Source organism: Lepus europaeus, chromosome X, assembly GCF_033115175.1.
Source record: "Lepus europaeus isolate LE1 chromosome X, mLepTim1.pri, whole genome shotgun sequence".
NCBI classification, from domain to species: Eukaryota; Metazoa; Chordata; class Mammalia; order Lagomorpha; family Leporidae; genus Lepus; species Lepus europaeus.
Window position 1 is genome coordinate 63,261,738 of NC_084850.1, and position 19,063 is coordinate 63,280,800.

A 19,063-nucleotide genomic window follows, 5' to 3' on the forward strand; every position below is an offset into this window, starting at 1 on the left:
ATTCTGCAACATTGGATTTCTGGGCACAAGTTTCTGAGTCATGTTTGCTCCATCTGCATGGTTGAGGGAAGTTTGCCTCTGTTTCTTGTGGCCCAGTGTCAGTAGTAGCCAATACATAAATCCAGAGGAACAGACCTGAGAATGTCCCCTTCTGCATCTCTTAGCACAGGGTGCTTGGGTGGTCAAAGTGCAAGCCTTAGTGTCATCTTGCTTGTCCTATGATAACTAGGCTCAGTCTCTTCTGTGTTCTGCAGATCTGAAGCTGTGGCTATTGATGCTATAATCTCTGGTGTAACTCATACTCACTGTGAGACTTGGAGGGCCCTGACTGCATTTCTCTGCTTCAAGCTGGTAACTACCAGTTTATAATGCACAGCAAAACTGGTACTCAATCTGTGAAACCTGGGTAAAGGTCCAACTAAATGTTGTTTCTATAAATCCCAGGGACAACTGCACTCCCATGTGGGACATGGAGAAGGGGAATATCTGTATTTCTATGTGCTAGGCCTGCACCTGCTAGTACACAGTCCCCAGTAAAATGTGTGATCACCATGTGGGGCTGGGTACACAGTCATGGAAGTCATAGACGCTGCTGAAACTGATCACAGCTGAAGAAATTACTCAGAAGTTACACTTCTGAGATCACCTAGAACCAAGGATAAAGCAATTATGCAAGTGATACCTCACATTCTGTCAAAAGAAAATAAAAATCTTTCCCACTTCAAGATATTCAATAAAGAAAAAGGAACTGTTGGGCTAGATGCACAGATGTCAAGGTAGGAATACAGGAAATGTAAAGAAGTAAGGAAGCATGGCACTTCCAAAAGAACACAAGATTTTTCTATAAGTAGACCCTGATTTGAAGGAATCTATGAACTGCTTGAAATAGAATTCCAAATAATGATCCTAAGGAAATTCAGTCAAATGCAAGGGTATACAAGTAAACAATTCAACTAAATTAGGAAAACAATGCATGATATCAACAAGGAATTCAGCAGAGATGAAAATCATTAAAAAGAATTAATCATAATATAGGAGGTGAAAAGTTTAATGAAATAAAAAATAAAATTGAGAGCTTCAAAACCAGGATAGACCAAGTGGGAAAAAAGAATTTCTGAAATTGAGGACAAGACTTTTGGGAAAAAAACCTAGTCAGATAAAAATAAATAGAAAAAAATATTTAAAAGAATGAAGAAAGTCTGTGATACACATGGGATACCATTAAGTGAGCAAGTATTTGCATTATAAGGATACTGGAAGGAGAAGAGAAGGGAAAAAATATCGAGAATCTATTTATTGAAATAATAGTTGAAAACTTCCCAAGTTTTGAAAGAGATGTGGACATTGAGATATAGGAAGCTCAAAAGATCCCAACCAGACCTAAAAAAAGACCTCTTTCAAAGCATATAGTAAACGAGGAAGGAGATGGGAGAGGGAATGGGAGGTGGAATGGGAGCCGGATGGGGAGTATGGGGGGAAGAATCACTATATTCCTAAAGTTGTATCTACGTAGAAATGCATTTATTAAATAAAAATTAAAAAGGGAAAAAAGATATGTTCATCTTAAAAAAAGAATTAAAATTAAAAAATAGTAAAAAAAGCATATTGTAGTCAAATTATCAAAAACTAAGGACGAATAGCAAATACTACAGACACTGAAAGAAAAATATCCAGTTACATATAAAGGAAAATCCATTAGACTAACAGGAGACTTCTCAGCAGCAATCTTATTGGCCAGAAGAGAGGGGGGATGATATATTCAATATCTTGAAAGAGAATACTATCAATTAAGAATATTACATCCAGTGAAGCTAACTTTTAGATGTGAAGGAGAAATAAAGTCTTTCCCAGACAAGCCAAAACAGAGAATTCAACACCAGTAGACCGGCCTTACAAAAAATTCCTAAGGCAGTCCCATATTAGAAATACCCATCATAAAAACACACAATAGTACCAAATTCACAAACAGCAGGCACACAAAAGAGAAAGAAGAGAACCCAACATTAGCTGGACAGAAAACTAACCAATAAAACATAAAGATAAATAATAAAAGAAGCAGAAATAAACAGCATATACAAAGCAATAAGCAAGCAACAAGAATAACAAGAGTTAGTTCTTCACTATCAATATTCACCTTGACTACACTAAATTAAATTTCTCTGTCAAAAGACATTGGCCAAATGGATGAAAACACAAGACTCAACTGTATACTGCTTACAAGCAACTCAAATTACAGGTAAAGATACTCATCATCTGAAAGTGAATGGTTGGAAAAAATTTACCATGCAAATGGAAACCAAAAATGAACTGAAGTAGATAAAACAGACTTTAAAAACTTGGAAAAGGGACAAAGAAGGACATTATGTATTGGTAAGAAAATAAATTCAAAAAGAAGATATAGCCATCATCAATATTTATGCAACAAGCACAAGACTACATAGAAATATAAATCAAACATTATTAGACATAAAGGGACAGAGAAAATAGAATTCAACCATAATAGGCAAGTTGAACACCTACTATCGTCAATGGAGAGATCATCCAGGTAGAAAATCAGCAAAGATCCATCAAAATTGAACCATACTATAGAACAGATAGACCTAACAGACATTATAGAACATTGCACCCAATAGCTACACATATTTTTCTCATCGGCACATGGAACATTTTCTAGGATAGAAAATATCTTAGGCCATAAATTGTCTCAGTAAATAAAAAAATGAAATCATACTACATATTTTCTCAGACCAGAAAGGAATAAAGCTAGAATTCAACGACAAAAACAATAGAAAACTTAAAGATACATGGACATAGAACACCATGCTCCTGAATCATCAAAGGTTTATTGAAGAAATTAAAGAGGAAATCAATAAAATCCTTGAAACAAATAAAATAGTAAATGAAATGTAACAAAATCTGTGTGATACAGGGAAAGAGGTATTGAGAGAAGTTTATAGCAATAAGTGTTTACATTAAAAATAAAGATCTTGGTGCTGGCATTGTGGCACAGTAGGTTAAACCTCCACCTGCAATGCTGGCATCTCATATGGGCACCAGTTTTGTCCTGGCTGCTCCTTTTCCAATCCAGCTCTGTGCTTTGGCCTGGGAAAGCAGTAGAAGATGGCCCAAGTGCTTGGGCCCCTGCACCCACATGGCAGACATTGGGAGAAGTACTGGGCTCCTGGCTTCAAATTGGTGCATCTCTGGCCATTGTGGCCATTTGGGGAGTGAACCAGTGGATGGAAAACCTTTCTCTCTGTCTCTCCCTCTCACTGTCAGTAACTCTACCTCTCCAATAAATAAATAAAATCTTAAAAAAAAATGAAGACAAAAAGACAAGCTAAGCATACATTTAGACTCAGAAAAGTAAGAACAAACCAAGTGCAAAATTAGCAGGAGACAGAAATAATAAAGATCAGAGCAGAAATATATGAAGTTGAAATTTAAAAAATTATAAGAGATCAAGGAAATGAAATTCTGATGTTTTGAATCAATATAAAAAATGTTTAACCATACTAAGAAAATCAAATAAAAAGCTCAAAAAAGTAAAATTAGAGATATAAAAAAAGACATTACAACTGAAACCACAGAAATATAAAGGATCATAAGAAACTACTGTGAAAAACTACATGCTAACAAATTGGAAAATGTTAAAGAAATGGACAAGTTACTAGACATATATAATATACCAGAATTAATTCAAAAGATATATAAAATCTCATCAGACCAATAATAAGCAACAAGAGTGAATCAGCAATTAAAAGTCTGCCATCAAATACAATAAGACAATTCCAAGACTGGATGGTTTTACAACTGAATTCTATAAAGCATTTAAAGAGGAACTAACTCCATTATTTTACAAACTATTCCAAAATATTGAAAAGTGCAGAACTCTACAAAACTTTGTACTCTTGGCTGGTGCCGTGGCTCACTAGGCTAATCCTCCACCTGTGGAGCCGGCACCCCGGGTTCTAGTCCCGGGTGGGGTGCTGGATTCTGTCCCGGTTGCTCCTCTTCCAGTCCAGCTCTCTGCTGTGGCCCGGGAGTGCAGTGGAGGATGGCCAAGTCCTTGGGCCCTGCACCCGCATGGGAGACCAGGAGAAGCACCTGGCTCCTGGCTTCAGATCAGTGCAGCACCAGCCATAGTGGCCATTTGGGGGGTGAACCAATGGAAGGAAGAGCTTTCTCTCTGTCTCTCTCTCTCACTGTCTAACTCTGCCTGTAAAAAAAAAAAAACTAAAAAACTTTATACTCTGATATGAAAACTTAACAAAGGCACAACACAAGAAAACTAAAGACCAATATCCTTGATAAACATAGATGCAAAAATTTTGGACAAAACATTAAGCAAACTGAATCCACACAACATGAAAAAGATCAAGCATTAGTTGAATTTCTCAAGATTGCAAGGATGGCTCAATATACACAAAGCAATTAATCTGATAAAATATTTCAGAGTAAAGAAAAAAAATATAGGATCATATCAATAGATGCAGAAAAAGCATTTGATAAGAGTCAACATCTATTTTATGATAAAAATCAGAATAAGTTAGGTATTGAAGGACCATACCTGAAATTATAAATGCTATAATGTGACAAACTGATAGCCAATATTATTCTGACTGGGAAAAGCTGAAAACATTTCTCCTCAGATCTGAAACAAGACAAGAGTGTACACTTTCCATTTTATTTAGTACAGCACTGGAAGCATTGGGAAGAGCAATTAGGAAACAGAATGGAATAAAGGACATTAAAATTGGAAAGGAAGGACTCTAATATTCTATGTTTATAGATGACATGATTTTGAGCATGGACCTAAACCTAAACACTCCACCCAAAACTGTTATAAATGGTAAATGAAATCCATGAAGCCACAGGATACACAATCAACATACAAGAAACAGTAGCAGTTTTATACACCTGCAATGACCTTGCTTAAAGAGAAATCAAGAAAGAAGTTCAATTCCCAACATCTATAGAAATACAGGAATAAATTGAACCAAAGTTAAAAAATATCTAAAAGGAAATTATAAAACACCAGTGAAATAAATCAAAAGGACAACAAAACATTGAAGATATTCCTGCTTATGAATTGGATGAATTAATATAATCAAAATGTCCATATTGCCTAGGGCAATCTACAGATTGATTAAAACCCCTATCCTAATACTAATGACATTCTTTACAGAATTGCCAAATAAATCCTGAAATTCATAGGGAATCACAAATGAACCAGAATAACGAAAGCAATCCTGGGGGAAAAAAATCAACTATAGTAATAAAGATGCATGGTCATGGCACGAAAATTGGCACAGATCAATGGAACAGAATACAGAACTCAAAGGTTAATTCATGTACATATAGCCAACTGATTTTTGGCAAATGATTTAAAAATGTTGGAGAAAAGGATAATCTTTTCAATAAATTATTCTGGAAAAGCTGGATATACATATGTAAACAAATGAAATTAGATACAAATCTCTCACCATATATAAAAATCAACTCAAAATGGATCAAAGACCTAAATGTCCAGAAATGATGAAATTGCTAGAACAAAGTATAAGGGAAACACTTCAAGACTTTGGTGTAGGATATGTTTTTTTGGTAAGATCCCAAAATGCAGGCAACAAAAGCAAAACTAGACAAATGGGACTATATAAAACTCAGAATCTTTTGCACAACATAGGAAGCAATCAAAAGATTGAATGGACATACAGGAATGGGAGAAAATATTTGCAAGCTAATTATTCAACAAGAGACTAACACCCAGGATATATCAGGAACTCAAAAACCCAACAACAAAAATAACCAATTTAGTAAAGAAATGGAAAAAGGGCATGAATAGACATTTCTTAAGAGAAGATAAGCAAATAACCAATAAATGTATAAAAATATACTCAATGTCACTAGCAATCAGGGAAATACAAATCATAACAACAATATCACCTCACCTTCATTAGAATAGCTAGTATCAATTATGAACTTAAACGGATCACTTTAACAAGTAAGATGGCATTGATCCATGCCACCTTGATGGCATTGAATTGGAATCCCCTAGCACGTTTCTAGCTCTACCATTAGGGGTAAGTCCGAGTGAGCATGTGCCAAACTATACATCTCTACCCTCTCTTATTCCCACTCTTATATTTAACAGGGGTCACTTTTCAGTTAAATTTAAATGACTAAGAATAATTGTGTGTTAATTAAAGAGTTCAACCAATGGTATTAAGTAGAACAAAAAATACTGAAAGGAATAAAATAGTAAGTTATTAGGTGTCAAAGGGATTACATAAATAAGACCAGTGTCTGCAAATAATAATTGATAGAATTAAAAAGGAGAGAATGATCCTACATGGGAAGCAGGATACACAGTAGACTCATAGAATGGCAAATGCCCTAATTAGCACTCTGGCCTCAGAATCAGCCCTTAAGGCATTCCAATCTGGCTAAAAATCCCTTGAGAGTTTCTCAGGCATGGAAAGCCAAGACACTGTGGTTAAAAAAATGAGCTAAATGAAAGATCTCTGTGAGTGAGATCCCAGTGGAAAGAACGGGCCATCAAAGAAGGCAGTACCTTTCTCTGAAGGGAGGAGTGAACTTCCACTTTGATTATGGCATTGTCTAAACAAGATCGGAGTTGGTGAATTCAAGAGGCTTCCATAGCCTTGGCAGCTCATGACAAGAGCCTTGGGTGATTACTGACATCATAAATAAGAGTGTCAATTGTTAAATCAACAATGGGAGTCAAAGTGCACCTGCTCCCCATGTAGGACCTCTGTCCTTGATGTGTTGTACTATGTGAATTACTAGTAAAAGTACCACCCAAACAGTACTTTGTACTTTGTGTGTCTTTGTGGGTGCAGTGGGTGCAGTCTGTTGAACTCTTTACTTAGTACATACTAAGTTGATCTTTTGTATATAAAGATAATTGAAAATGAATCTAGATGAAGAATGGGATGGGAGAGGGAGTGGGAGTTGGGATGGTTGTGGGTGGGAGGGAGGTTTTGGGGGGGAAAAGCTGCTATAATTCAAACGTTGTATTAGCAGACACTAGTCTTGTTTGTGTGATCCCTTTGACTCTTAGACCTATCAGTGTGATCAATTGTGAACTGAAATTGATCACTTGGACTAGTGAGATGGCATTGGTACATGCAACCTTGATGCGATTGTATTGGAATTCCCCTGGCACGTTTCTAACTCCACCATTTGGGGCAAGTCCGATTGAGCATGTCCCAAATTGTACTAACTGACAGAATAAAAAAGGGAGAGAATGATCCAACATGGGAAGTGGGATACACAGCAGACTCATAGAACGGCAGATGCCCTAAACAGCACTCTGACCTCAGAATCAGCCCTTAAGGCATTCGAATCTGGCTGAAGAGCCCATGAGAGTATTGTAGGCATGGAAAGTCAAGACACTCTGGCAAAAGAAAAAAAGAACACCTGAATGAAAGATCTCTGCGAGTGAAATCCCAGTGGAAAGAACGGGGCCATCAAAGAAGGAGGTACCTTTCTCTGAAGGGAGGAGAGAACTTCCACTTTGACTATAACCCTTTCTGAATAAGATCGAAGTTGGTGAACTCAAAAGGCTTCCATAGCCTTGGAAACTCATGACTAGAGCCTAGGGAGATTCATTTCATTGAATATAAGAACTCATTGGGGTCGAGAGATGTAGGTACTCAGAGGAAAACTGGAGTATTGCTAACCATAAAACTTCTTAAATAATTGTGTGTGTGAGTGTGTGTGTGTGTGTGTATACTTTGCTATACACTGGGATTTACATAGTATGTATTTCAGAGTTAACCTGCTTAGAAGTATAGTTGTACATCTACTGGTTGGAGATTCATTGGTAACACAGGTGTGGGGAACTGCTAGCCAAACTCTTTAACTGTGAAAGAATATTTAATCTATGAGGTGACAGGGCTAACTTCTCACCCCATTTCTGCATCAATTGACAGAATGTCTACTTAAACAAGGTATAATTACTTCGTTGGCACAAAAAAAAAAAACAACTATCACCAAGAGCTAGAAACCAGCAGCTGGAAAATCTGTACATGGAAAAACAAATGACCATGGGCAGCAGAAATTAGTTACCTTGGCAGATAGCAGACATGTCCCATACACATTCAAGACATACTTAATGTGAACCTCCAGCTACTCCTAAGCAAAGCCATATGTTCGTTATGAAAGACAAGGAAAGTTAAACAACATTTTGAATGTTGCTTGTAATCAAGAATGGCTATCAAACATTTCCTGAATATGAACATTTAAATGAAAATATATGTGATATATATAGAGATTAATAGGGGAAAGTGAAGAAACTCAGACTCTTTGCATTTTTTGCATTTTTAAACATATTTATCACATGCATTTGTCTTCAAGGCATCAAAAAGAGGTTGTGAAAAAGTAGGCTTAGTATAGTTCCTTGCAAAATATATTATATGAAAACATATTTGTATATCTCTGAAGTTTATAATCCTCTATTTACATGATATGTGAAACAGTTAAATGACAGTTTAGATTACATTATTCAAACTTGTAATTGAGTTTAGACATAGAAACTTGTTAGATAAAAAAGCTATGTGGAAAAATATTAGATCCATAAAATTACTAGGTCTTCAAAATCCTACTTTACATTATAAAAACATCTCAATAAAAAAATGAAAAACACAGATGTGAAATTAGAGATTCTGGTTTCATACCTCCACTGAGCCTCCTTTTTTAATTTTTAAAGATTATTTGTTGATTTATTTCATTGAAAAGCAGTGAGAGAAGAGAGAGGTAGGGAAGGAGGGAAAGAGGAGGAGAAGGAGGAGGAGGAGGAGGAGGAGGAGGAGGAGGAGGAGGAGAGAGAGAGAGAGAGAGAGAGAGAGAGAGAGAGATCTTATTCATTGGTTCACTATCCCATATGCCTGCAACAGTTGGAGCTGGACTGAGGCTGGAGGCAGGAGCTGGGAGTTCAATCTGGGACTCTCACATGGATGACAGGGACCCAATTACTTGGGCTATTACTTGCTGCCTCCCAGTGTCTGCATTGATGGGAAGTCAATTGGACTTTGATGGAAGTCAAATTGGGAGCCAGATTCAGGTATGAGACTCCTATATTGAATATGGGCACCTTAATTAGCATCATAACTACTCTGCCAAATGACTACCCTAAGCCTTCTATTGTTAAAACTCAAATGTTTTTCCAGGAAGATGGAGTAAATGAAATTTTTCCTATACCTTCTGCAATGAAAAACTCTGGGCCTTAAATATAAGCTAAACATAAGAGGATCCTAAGTGATGGAGGTAAATCTAGGGACTTTAAGCGTTTGAGGAATGACATGGTGGTGAGTTTGTTGTGTCTTCATTTGGTTTCATATATGCCAAACTTGCACAGACAGGCAACATGGGAACACTAAGAGATACAAACAAAATAAAACACCAACAAAAGCCTGCTGTTTCTAGTCAAAGGATCAGCAAAGGGACATTTCAATAAGACAGAAAGCTTTGAGGCAATAATCCCTCTACTCTTGAAAAACACTGCAGGAAGAAAACTGGTTCCTTCAATGACATCTAAGCTCAAGTGAATAGGCTACGTGTTTGTGAACCTGTGATGAGATTTTGCAACACCTCCACTGTGAGAGAAGGCCAAGTGGAGAGCCAAGAGTTTCATCTCCACTGGACAATAAGATGTTTCTCCCTCTCCAGTGTCGGTGCAGATCACTTAGTGAGGCTAGATTCCAATCCACCTGGCAACAGAAAATATCCTTTTGCCTAATTGCCAGAGTCATGTTATTAGAGGGTAGACTCAGGACTTTCACCACTGTTCAGAAGTAGTAATACTACTTTCACTGTGGCATAGGGCATAGGTAAAGACTATATGCAGAGCCAGAACCCTTATCTTTCCCTAGCAAGTAAGAAGAGCTGCCTGTTACCACTCACATGTGTCAATGGAGACCAAGAGGGGAAACTGAATTTCTACCTCTATCTGGCAGGAATGAGGTACCCTACTTTCTTTTCCAGAATGAAGTCAGAGGAAGCCAGCTAAAATAGAAAATTTGAATAAGGTAAAAGTATCATAACAAAATATAAAAATGTATAGTTCTCATGCCATACCAAGAATCAGTGATATTTTAAAGTGAATGAAAAAATACAGTCAATATATGCTAAAATTGAAATGAATAGAGATGTCAAAACTATCTGACAAATATTTTAAGGCAATTATAATAAAAATTCTTCAATGAGCAATTACAAAATCTTAAAACAAATGACAAAGTCGAAAGACATGAAGAAGAATCAATTACACCTTGTTTGTGGGAATGTAAATTAGTAGATCTGTTATGGAAAACAATAGGGAGGTTCCTTAAAAAAGTTAAAAATAGAAGTACCAGATGATCTGGTAATCCCGCTACTGGGCATATAGTCAAAGGAAACAAAGTCAGTCTGTCAAAGAGTACCATGTTTATTGAAGCAGTATTCATAATAGCCAAGAAAGTGAATCAGTTTAAGTGTCCATCGACTGATGAATGGGAAAAAGAAACATGGAATACATAAACAATGAAATACTCTTCAATGATAAAATGGATGAAGTCCTGTCATTTGCAGCAACATGGATGGAACTGTTGGACATTATGCTAAGTGAAATAAGCCATACAACGAAAGAGAAATACTGTGCAATATAATTCATTTGTGGGTTCTAAAAAGGTGAACTTGTAGAAGTTAAGAATAGAACAGTAGTTATTAGAAATTGGGGAGGGTAGGGTGCAGGAAGGGATCAGGAAAGACTGGCGAATGAATACTAAGTTACAGTTATCTAAGAGAAAAAAGTTCTGATGTTCTGCACAGTAGAGATACAAAAATACAAAGAAATAGATATACAAAGAAATAGAGATACAAAGAAATAATAAGTGTCTGAGGAGTAGAAATATGCTTACCCTAATTTTAACACTATAATGTCTACATTTATCAAAACACCATGTGATACCCCGCAAATAAGTCCAATTTTAATGTGTCATTAAAGATAATAAATACAAGTTTTAAAACTGAAAGATACAGTAGATTTTCAAAAAGTTTTTATTTATTTATTGAGAGGTAGAGTTACAGACAGTTGAGAGGGAGAGACAGAGAGAGAGAGATCTTCCACCTGCTGGTTCACTCCCCAAATGGCCACAATGGCCAGAGCTGCACCGATACAAAGCCAGGAGCCAGGAGCTTCTTCTGGGTCTCTCATGAGGGTTCAGGAGCCTAAGGACTTGTGCTATCTTCTGCTGCTTTCCCAGGCCATAGCAGAGAGCTGGATCAGAGCAGGAGCAGCTGGGACTAGAACTGGGTCCCATATGGGATGCTGGCATCATAGGCAGAGGATTAACCTACTGTGCAACAGTGCTGGCCCCATAGATATAGTAAATTAAAGAAAGGTCTCAGTGAATGGGCTGGAGAGCAGTGTAGAGGGGTCATTGAACTAAAGGACTGAACAATAGAAATTACTGAAGCTGAACGATATTGAGAAAGTAGACTGAAGAAGAAGAAATTAATAGAGCATGCAGGGATCTGCAGAATTATAGCAATATAGTCAACATTGATGTCACTGGTGACACAGAGGGAGAAGAGAGCTGAGGAGACAGTAGGACTGAAAGAGTATTCAAAAATAATTATTGAAGCCCTTGGGGCATTCGGATCTGGCTGAAGAGCCCATGAGAGTATTTTAGACATGGAAGGCCAAGACACTCTGGCAAAAGAAAAAAAAAAGACCTAGATGAAAGATCTCTGCGAGTGAAATCCCAGTGGAAAGAACGGGGCCATCAAAGAAGGAGGTACCTTTCTCTGAAGGGAGGAGAGAACTTCCACTTTGACTATGATCCTATCAGAATAAGATCAAAGTCAGCGAACCCTAAAGGCTTCCATAGCCTAGAGCCTAGGGAGATTACTGACATCAGAAACAAGAGTGTTAAATTGTTAAATCAACATCAGGAGTCACTGTGTACTTACCTCTCATGTGGGATCTGCCCTTAATGTGTTGTCCAATGTGAAGTAATGCTATAACTAGTACTGAAACAGTATTTTTACACTTTGTGTTTCTGTGTGGGTGCAAACGGATGAAACCTTAGTATATACTGAATCGATCTTCTGTATATAAAGATAATTGAAAATGAAAAAAAAATACTTGGCGTTAAATTGGAAATTGCATAGAAAATTAACATTCAGGAAAGTGAATAGGCAACCGACAGAATGGGAGAAAATATTTGCAAACTATGCTACAGAGAAAGGGTTGATAACTAGAATCTACAAAGAAATCAAGAAACTCCACAACAACAAAACAAACAACCCACTTAAGAGATGGGCCAAGGACCTCAATAGACATTTTTCAAAAGAGGAAATCCAAATGGCCAACAGGCACATGAAAAAATGTTCAAGATCACTAGCAATCAGAGAAATGCAAATCAAAACCACAATGAGGTTTCACCTCACCCCGGTGAGAATGGCTCACATTCAGAAATCTACCAACAATAGATGCTGGAGAGGATGTGGGGGAAAAGGGACACTAACCCACTGTTGGTGGGAATGCAAGCTGGTTAAGCCATTATGGAAGTCAGTCTGGAGATTCCTCAGAAACCTGAACATAACCCTACCATACAACCCAGCCATCCCACTCCTTGGAATTTACCCAAAGGAAATTAATTTGGCAAATAAAAAAGCCATCTGCACATTAATGTTTATTGCAGCTCAATTCACAATAGCTAAGACCTGGAACCAACCCAAATGCCCATCAACAGTAGACTGGATAAAGAAACTATGGGACATGTACTCTATAGAATACTTTTCAGCAGTAAGAAACAATGAAACCTGGTCATTTGCAACAAGATGGAGGAATCTGGAAAACATCATGCTGAGTGAATTAAGCCAGTCCCAAAGAGACAAATATCATTTGTTTTCCCTGATCGGTGACAACTAACTGAGCACCAAAGGGGAAACCTGTTGAAGTGAAATGGACACTATAAGAAACATTGACTTGATCAGCTCTTGTCCTGACTGTTGATGGACAATGTAAATCTTTATCCTTTTTAGTATTTTGTTGTTGTTGTTGTTGTTGTTCTAGTACTATTGTTTGAACTCTGTAATTAACACACAATTATTCTTAGGTGTTTAAATTTTAACTGAAAAGTGATTCCTGTTAAATATAAGAGTGGGAAAAAGAGAGGGAGGAGATGTACAATTTGGGACATGCTCAATCGAACTTGCCCCGGATGGTGGAGTTAGAAACGTGCCAGGGATTCCAATACAATCCCATCAAAGTGGCATGTACCAATGCCATCTCACTAGTTCAAGAGATCAATTTCAGTTCACAATTGATGACTCTGAGAGGTCTAAGAGTCAGAGGGATCACACCAACAAGACTAGTGTCTGCTAATACTAATTGATAGAATCAAAAAGGGAGAGAAAGATCCAACATGGGAAGCGGGATACACAGCAGACTCATAGAATGGCAGATGTCCTAAATAGCACTCTGGCCTCAGAATCAGCCCTTAAGGCATTCGGATCTGGCTGAAGAGCCCATGAGAGTATTGTAGGCATGGAAAGCCAAGACACTCTGACAAAAGAAAAAAAGAAGACCTAAATGAAAGATCTCTGCGAGTGAGATCCCAGTGGAAAGAACGGGGCCATCAAAGAAGGAGGTACCTTTCTCTGAAGGGAGGAGAGAACTTCCACTTTGAGTATGACCCTATCAGAATAAGATCAAAGTCGGCGAACCCTCAAGGCTTCCATTGCCTTGGCAGCTCATGACTAGAGCCTAGGAAGATTACTGATGCCATGAACAGGAGTGTCAAATTGTTAAGTCAACAACAGGAGTCACTGTGTACTTACATCTCATGTGAGATCTGTCCTTAATGTGTTGTCCAATGTGAAGTGATGTTATAACTAGTACTAAAACAGTATTTTTACACTTTGTGTTTCTGTGTGGGTGCAAACTGATGAAATCTTTACTTAGTATATACTGAATCGATCTTCTGTATATAAAGATAATTGGAAATGAAAAAAACCTGGTGTTAAATTGGAAATTGCATAGAAAATTAATTAATTTTTAAAAAATATATCATGTGGGATCTCTGTCTTTAATGTGCTGTACACTGTTATTTAATGCTATAACTAGTACTCCAACAGTGTTTTTTTCACTTTGTGTTGCTATTTGGGGGCAAACTGTTGAAATCTTTGCTTGATATGTGCTAAATTGATCTTCTGTATATAAAGAGAATTGATGTGAATGGAAGGGGAGAGGGAGTGGGAAAGGGGAGGGTTGCGGGTGGGAGGTAAGTTGTGTGTGGGGGGAAGCCATTGTAATCCATAAGCTGTACTTTGGAAATTTATTTTCATTAAATAAAAGTTTAAAAAAAATCATGTAGGATCTCTGTCATTAATGTGCTGTACACTGTGATTTAATGCTATAACTAGTACTCCAACAGTATTTTTCACTTTGTGTTGCTATGTGAGGGCAAACTGTTGAAATCTTTACTTAATATATACTAAACTGATCTTCTGTATATAAAGAGAATTGAAAATGAATCTTGATGTGAATGGAAGGGGAGAGGGAGTGGGAAAGGGGAGAGTTGAGGGTGGGAGGGAAGTTTGGGGGCGGGGAAGCCATTGTAATCCATAAGCTGTAGTTTGGAAATTTATATTCATTAAATAAAAGCTTTAAAAAATAATTATTGAAAATGCCCATATTTGAAGAAAGACTTAAACCCACATATTCAGGAAGCTGAGCAAATCCCAAATATGAGAACTCAAACAAATTCATCCTTAAATACTTAAATTTGTAAAAACTAAATATACAAAGAAAAATTCTTGAAAGCATCCAGAGAAAGAACAACACCTTACCAAATAAGGTGAAAACAGTTCAAATAAAAATGGATTTCTCTTCAGAAACTATTCATGTCAGAAGGAAGTGGCACAATATTTTTCATGTGCTGAAGAAAAAAGAAGCTGTCAACCCAGAATCCTATAACCAGCTAAAATAGTCTTCAAAAATCAAGAGGGAAATCAAGACAATTTTAGATGAAGGAAAGCCAAGATAATTTGTCACCAATAGGACTACTCTTATAATAGCCATAAGAAGTTCCCTATACAAAAGGACATGAAAATTAAGAAACCTTATAATATCAGGATGTAAAAAAATCAGGTAAACAAAAATCTGAGTAATACAACAAGTGTTCCCTCTCCTCTTGAGTTTTGCAAATTATTTTTGATGATTAAACATAGCAATCTGGCTGGTCCTGCACCCCAGACAACTGAGGATCATCTGGGCTGATATGGTTATAGCACTGTCTCATATGTTATTAAATTAATATAGAACAAATATTTGAGACAATTATAATGGGAAGGTAAGGGGACATAAAGGGAGGTATAATTTTTATAGATCATTTGAACTGGTGAAATGATGACAACAGTAGACTGTGTTGTTATGAACATGTAATATCTAGAGTGATAACTAAAATAACTAAAAGAGTGACACGCAACAATAAAGAGATGGATTTCTTAAAAATTCAAATAACCCACAGGAAATCATGAAAAGAAACAAGGTATGTTAAGCCACTGTTTATGACACTGGCATACCATATCCCAGCTGCTCTGATTCCAGTTCCCAGATAATGACTTTTGGAAGGCAGCAGCAAATGGTCCAAATACTTTGGCTCCTGCCACCTCCATGGGAGACCAGGGTGGGTTTCTAAGTTCCTGATTTTGGTCTGTCTCAACCTGGCATTTGTGGCAATTTTGGGGAGTGAACCAGCAGATGGAAGAGAGAGATTCTCTCTCTCTCCTCTCTCTCTCTCTCTCTTTCCATCTCAGTCTGCCTTTCATATAAATAAATAAAATTTTTTCAAAAGAAAAACTAAGAAATTAAAAAGAGAGAATAGAAAACACAAAATAATTAGACTTAAGCCATAATATATCAATATTTCATTCAATGTAAATCTTACTAAATGTACCAATCTAAAGACAGACATTGGAAAAGTAGATAAATGAAACATGACTGAACTATATGTTGTCTGCAAGAGGTTAATTTCAAATATAATACTCATATGGATGGATTTAAATTAACCAGATGCAAAAATATATTTCATACAGACATTAATCAAAGGGAAGCCGTAATGGTTGTATTAATATCAGAAAAAGTAAACTTTCTAGCACAAGAAATTATCAGTGAAAGGAGAGACATTATGTAATCATAGAATATCTTCAAGAAAAAATAATACTAAATGAGTATGTACTAAACAGAGCTGTAAAGTATGTGATGTAAAATGTCATAGAACTGAAAGAACAATTGGATAAATCTACAATTCTTTGAGAATAACTGCCTCTCAATAGTTGATAGAAAAACTAGACAGAAAATCAACAAAGACATGGAATAAGTCTAATAACACCACCAATCAATTGTACATTATCAATATTTGCAGAAATAGTCCATCCAACAACATTAGGGTACATAATTTTTCAAGTGCTCACAAAACAAATAACAAGGCAGACCGTATCCTGGACAATCAAATAATGCTAAAGGCATTTGAAAATGGCAATCATATAGGATATATTCTCTGTATACAGTGAAAAGAAATGAAAAATCAATTAGGAAAGATAATATGAAAAATTCTAATTCAATTTGAAACTAAACAACACACTTCTAAATCATGCTCCAAAGAGAAAGTCTGAGGGACAATAGAAAAAAAACACAATGAATTAAGCATAATGAAAATACAAAGTATCAAATGTGTGGAACACATTAAAAAGACTAAGCATCTCAAATCAATAATCTAGTTCCAGGGAGTGTTCTGTGGTGCAGTGATGTTAAGCCGCCACCAGCATCCCATATTGGAGTGCCAGTTAGAGTCCTGGCTGATCCACTTCCAATCCAGCTCCCTGCTAATGTGTCTGGGAAAGCAGCAGAGGATGGCCCAGGTACTTGGGCCCCTGCTACAAACATGGGAGATCCAAATGGAGTTCCAGGTTCCTGCCTTTAGCCCGGCCCAGCCCAGGCCATTGTAGCTATTTGGGGGAGTGAATCAGTGGATGGACAATCTCTCTCTCTCTCTCTCTCTCTCTCTCTCTTTCTCTCTCTTTCTGTAACTCTGCCTTCCAGTAAATAAAAATCTTTTTGAAAATCTAGTTCCTACTTCAATAAAAAAGAAAAAGAAGAGTAAAATAAAGCCAAAACAAACAATATAAGAAACAATAAAGACAAGAACAGGATCAATGAAATTGAAAATGCAAAATCAAATAAAGCAAAGACCTGTGTCTTTGAAGAAACCAATAAAATTAGGAAAACTCTAGTAAGAATAACCAGGAAAAAATGACTGAAGATATAAATAACCAACATCATATATAAAATATGAGATAGCTCTACAGACTCTCCACATAACAAATAATATAAAAGTATTATGAAACATTCTAATAGATAAATGGACCAATTTCTTAAAAAATACTAACTACTACAACTCACTTGATGGGAAGTAGATGATTTGAAATACCTGTGACTGTTACAGAAATTGAAATTTTAATTAAAGCTCCCAAAAGTGAAATTTCCAAGTACAGATCTTATCACTGAAGAATTCTACCAAATGTTAAGGCAGAAATTGACACCAATTCTACACAATCTCAATTCATTTTAAGAAGCTAGTATTATTCTGATACTAAAAGTGAAATAAAAAGCACAAGACAAACAAAAGTACATGTAAATATACATCATATGATGATTCAAGTACTTGGGCCCCTGCCACCCATGTGAGAGAGACCAACATGGAGTTTCTGGCTCCTGGCTTTGGCCTGGTTCAGCCGTGATTGTTGTGGGCATTTGGAGAGTGAATCAGTGCATTGATTTTCTCTCTGTCTCTGTCTCTCTCTCTGTCCTTCCCTCCTTTTCACTACCCCTCTATCACTCTGCCTTTTCTGCCTTTTAAACAAATTAGAACTAAATAAAAACTTTTAAAAAACCATCTTGAATATAGACACAAAAATTTTTAACAAAGTATTAGCAAAAGGAATGCAACAGCATAAACAAGGATTATATACCATTACCAAGTAATTATGAGGGTTTTTTAAATAAATGGAAGTGTTGGTTCGTTATTTGAAAGCCAATCAATATAATCCCCCTATTTGAAAATATTTTAAATTGATAAATAAAAGTTATACATATTTATGAGGTATCATGTTATGTTTCAATACATCAAATCAGGGAAAACATATCTATATCTTCAAACATTTAGCATTTCTTATAGTGAAAGCATTAAAAACCTTTTTGTGTAGCTTTTTAATAAAAAATACATGGTACAATACTAATCAGTCATAAAAAAGAATGAAATCCTGTCTTTTGTAAGAAAATTAATGGAATTGGAGACCATTATGTTTAGTGAAATATGCCAGTCCCCAAAATAGAAATATAATATTTCCTCTGATATGTGATAGAATGTATAAGAATGAAATTGACATCTCATGATTTGTTGTTTATAGCAATTGTCTAAATTCTTGTGGAACAGTGGTCTTTCTACTTCTTACTTATTGAACATTATGTTTAATGGTGCATTAAACCTGTGATTATGAAGTATGTATACGATGTGTGTATGTGTGTGTGTATCACATTTCATTTATCCATTCATCAGTGGGTGGACACTCAGGGTGTTTCTATTTCTTTCTTTTTTTTTTGATAGGCAGAGTGGACAGTGAGAGAGAGAGACAGAGAGAAAGGTCTTCCTTTTTTTGCCTTTGGTTCACTCTCCAATGGCTGCTGTGGCCGGTGCATCGCGCTGATCCAAAGCCAGGAGCCAGGTGCTTCTCCTGGTCTCCCATGCGGGTGCAGGGCCCAAGGACCTGGGCCATCCTCCACTGCACTCCCAGGCCACAGCAGAGAGCTGGCCTGGAAGAGGGGCAACCGGGACAGAATCCGGCACCCCGACCGGGACTAGAACCCGGTGTGCCGGCACTGCAAGGCAGAGGATTAGCCTATTGAGCCACGGCGCCGGCCTGTTTCTGTTTCTTGGCTATTGTGAATAGTATGTAATAAACACGGGAGCACAGAAGTCCTTTTGACAGAATG